Source organism: Triticum aestivum, chromosome 1B, assembly GCF_018294505.1.
Source record: "Triticum aestivum cultivar Chinese Spring chromosome 1B, IWGSC CS RefSeq v2.1, whole genome shotgun sequence".
In the NCBI taxonomy this organism is placed as follows: domain Eukaryota; kingdom Viridiplantae; phylum Streptophyta; class Magnoliopsida; order Poales; family Poaceae; genus Triticum; species Triticum aestivum.
The window spans coordinates 687,487,852-687,492,637 of NC_057795.1; positions in this window are offsets into that span (position 1 = coordinate 687,487,852).

The following is a 4,786-nucleotide window of genomic DNA, read 5'->3' on the forward strand; positions in this document are numbered from 1 at the left end:
TCAACCCAAAAGTCCAACAACTGTATGGACCAAAATTAAACTGAAACCAGGTTCAGCTAATCTGTCTCTTTTTTTTGTGGGAAGGCCATCATGGTTAGCTTTATTAATAATTAAAACCGGATTACATCATCCAGGAGTTTGGGTATGACACAATCAGGAGGATCGTTCGCCCAACTCCTACTAAGCTTATTACAATAACAATAATTTGCTAGCACATGCGCTACTTGGTTCGTTTCACGACCACAATGTCTGAAATTAACCTTCTCAATCATCGATGCTACTTCCACACATTCGGCGAAGATGACCACAACAACATCCCACCATCTGTTTTGGCCTGAGCATTGTTCAATCACCGTTGTAGAATCCGATTCAGCTTCAACTCTGGGGAAGCCCAAGGAATTTGCCAATACAAGTCCATCTCTCATCGCTTGAGCTTCACAAGATACCACATCCACAACATGCGGTATGAAGGTGCACTGAGCTGCCAAGAACTTCCCCTTCTCATCTCTGATTACTGCTGCTGTTGCCCCCGCCCTCTCATTCTCAAAGAATCCTGCATCAACGTTTACCTTGACAAACTTCGGTTCTGGCCTCATCCATCTCTGTATCTGGTTATCTCGGGGTTTATGATTAGCTTCTTGGAAATTGTTAGCAATTGCCATGACCGACATAGACCATCTGGAGATTAGCGGGGGTGAGCCATTATGTGTGATATCCCGCCGGATCCACCACAGATACCACCCCCCCACTGCAATGACTTGTTTGACATCTAAGCCAGGCTTAAGAGGAAGCGAGCGATCATCCATCGACAGCAAATTTTCCAGGACCACTGATCCTGATCGCTGCCCCTCCATATATTGTTCAATAATATCTAAAATTCCCAAACTTTTCCATAATTCCTTCGCATGCACGCAACCGAAAAGAAGATGTTTAATATCTTCAGCCCCTCCCTGGCATATCGGGCACCCGCTTTCACTTCCAACATGGCGATTTGCTAGAATGGATTTTAGGGGGATAATTCCATGCAATGCCCGCCAACAAAAGATGGAAACTTTACGTGGGATCTTGAGTTTCCAAAGCTTACTCCAAATCTCCGGATTATGAGAGCCAGCAGGGCGCTGAGTCCTATTTGCATGTACCCTAAAGGATCGCTCCCACTGAACTTTATAAGCTGGTCGAACCGTAAATATGCCATTACGTTCAGGATGCCATGCAATGAAATCATCAAAGGAATTAGTATTGACCGGAATCTGTAGTATCCGATGAACATCCACCGGGTTAAGGATAGATTTGATGATCTCCTCATCCCATGTTCCTGTATAAGGATCCAGGAGGTCGCTAATTGAGGTTAGGATAGATTGGCCCCGACTGGATATTACCTTACGGTCAGGACTTGCAGGTATCCATGGATCCTGCCAAATGTTGACATTCTCCCCAGTACCAATGCGCCAGATATATCCCAACTTGAAGGTCTCCAGCCCCTTCATCACACTCTGCCATGTGAATGAGGCTCCATTTTTAAGAGTTGCATGAAGTAAGTCAACATTTGGGTAGTAATTTTCTTTTAACACTCTAGCACAAAGGGACTCTGGATTAGTAATCAGGCGCCATCATTGTTTCGAAAGCATTGCCAGAATAAAAGAGTACAAATCCCTGAATCCCATACCACCTTCCTTCTTGGGATAGCACATTTTCCCCCACGTATACCAATGCATTCTTTTATGATCCTCATAATCACCCCACCAGAACTCCGCAATCATATCTGTGATCTCCTTGCAGATCCCTTTTGGAATACAAAATACTGACATTGCAAAAACTGGAATTGCTTGGGCAACCGATTTGATAAGAATTTCCTTACCTCCTGTGGATAGTTGTTTCTCAATCCATCTTTTTAGCAAATTCTTGATTCTTTCACAAAAGTGTCTGAAACAGTCATTCCGGTCTGCTCCCACCAATGCAGGCAATCCAAGATACTTATCTGATAGTGGTTCAGTATCAATATTAAGGATTTGACAAATTTCAGTCCTAGATACAGCCGAGGTGTTTGGACTAAAGAACACACTTGATTTGTTCACACTCACCATTTGTCCCAAACTCTGGCAATAGGTTTCTAGTGCATGCTGTAAGGAAGCTGCATTTAAGGTATCTACTGTCATAAGAATCAAAGAGTCATCAGCAAATAAAAGATGTGATACTGATGGTGCATTTCTGCACACTCTGATTCCTTCAATGCCACCAGCTTCTTCTTCATACTGCAGTAAACTAGAAAGACCTTCCGCACATAAAAGGAACAAATAAGGGGAGATAGGATCTCACTGCCTTAAACCCTTGGTTGGAACAAGTATTTCTGTCTCTTGGGAATTAAATCTCACTTTGTACCTAACCGAGGACACACAAGCCATTATCATATCTATCCATTGTTCATGAAAACCCAAGGCAGTCATCATATCATGTAAGAATGACCATTCAACCCTATCATAAGCTTTATGCATGTCCAACTTTACTGCACAAAGGCCACTACCGGTTCTCTATTTTTTGATCTTATGCACACATTCATAAGCTATCAAAATGTTATCAGTAATCATCCTTCCTGGTACAAAAGCACTTTGTGTGGGAGATATAATCTTAGGCAGGATATTCTTCAACCGTAATGCTAACATTTTGGAGTTGATTTTATGAAGAACATTACAAAGACTTATAGGGCGAAATTGACTAACCAGCTCGGGGGTTTCAACTTTCGGTATCATTACAATTACCGTATCATTCCAGTCATCAGGTATCTTCCTGGAGTTGATTGCTTGCAGCACCTCATTCGATATATCTTCCCCAATAACATGCCAAAATTTCTTGAAAAAAATAGCATGGATACCATCTGGACCAGGGGCTTTCAGATCCCCTATACTAAACACTGATTTTTTAACGTCCTCTGCCGAGAAAGGAGCCATTAAGAAATCATTCATTTGTGTGTTGACCTTGGCCTGCACCTTCTGCAATAAACTGGCATCTGTGTGTTGCACTTCAGATGAAAAGAGATTCAAAAAGTAATGATGAATATGGGAATTCAACTCTGGAATACCCTCAATAAAACTCCCTCCATCATCTTTCAGTTTCTTAACGTAGTTTCTTTTTCTCCTGGCCGAAGCAAAGGCTTGGAAGAATTTAGTATTTCGGTCACCACAAGTGAGCCATGTTTCCCTTGAGCGCTGCATTGTCTGCATCTCCTCAATTTCCAGTAGGTATTCAACTAGCTCACCTAGTTCTTTCCTTTTCATGTTAGACTCATCATCCATTGGCCCAGCCATCACCTCTTCCAAGTCCCTTTGAGCTTGCCGTAATCTTTTCTTTGGTTTCTTTAACACACGCTGATCCCAATCATGAAATTTAGCATGCATTAACTTTAACTTTGCAGCTATACCTGTCACACCACCTGTTTTGCCCGCTTCTGTCCAAGCTTCCGTGACCAGATTACATAAATCTTTTTCATGTAGCCATCTCGCTTCAAATCTCTTTGGACACGCAGTGCCACTGCTATTGCCCAAGCCCTCATAGTAGTCTGTGTTAACCAGGAGCGGTCTATGATCAGAATGATTGTATTCCAGATTCTCCAAGGCGGCATGTGGGAAAAGAGCAGCCCAATTATCATTTATGAGACCTCTATCTAGTCTTTCACGGGTCCTTCCTCTTCGCCAAGTAAATTTATCACCGAGAAACCCTAGATCATGAAGCTGACAATCCTCAATGGCTTCCTGGAAAGCTTGCATATGTTGTGTAGGACGAGGATTGCCTCCCTCTTTCTCATGAGTGAACTGAATCTCATTGATATCACCTATCATAAGCCAGGGTAGGTTATTGTTCTGATGGAGCTGTCTCATTCGGCTCCAAGTTAAGTGTTTATTTGCCCATTTAAACTCTCCATACATTCCTGTCAGGCGCCAGGACATGTTGTCGCTTCCCTCTATCCTTACATCAATAAACATCGCATCAAGGGCCAGTTTATGGACTTTCACATTATTATTCCAAAGAAGCATCAACCCTCCTTTCCTTCCATCACTTGTACAAACAAATTTTTGATCCATATTCAATCTTCTACATAAACCCTCAGCCGGATAGCTATCGAGGTGAGTCTCCGACAAGAACATCACATCGGGGATGTATCTTTGCTGGACATCCAGCAAAGCTCGAACTGCCGGGGCGTTCCCAAGCCCCCGGCAGTTCCACGCTATAATTTTCATTGCATCCGGACATCCTCCTCTGTGGAGGACGTTGATATCTCATGAGTTTTAGTACCATCAGACTTGTCAACTGCAACACCATCCACTATTCTCAGTTTCTTCCTGTTAAGACTTTTCTGGGGAGTGTTTGCTTCCTCTTGCTTATCCTTCCCCGAATTCACACTTTCAATACGATCCACTAGGTTAGTCACCACTGACGCCTTTGGTACGGCCTGCCCTCCCACTGGGATCAGGGAAAGGGACGAACTCGTCCCCACTTTTTCTGCTAGAGAATCAGATGTTGAACGTTTTCCCAACAGGTTCATAGAGTTAGACTCCATGGTTGTGCCAACATTTACTTGACCAGAGTCAGTCCTCACGGAAGTGTTGCCTTCTGTAGGCAGAGTTTGGGAACCTACATTATTATAGAGGGCATTATGACGCCAGCTCGTCGTCATGTTCATGTTCATGTTCATACCACCCGGGGTAGAGATGGGGTCACCCCTGCCACGGCCCCTACCAAAGCCTTCACCTTCTCTTCCAGCTTAACCTCGTCCTCTTCCTGTATTTCGTCC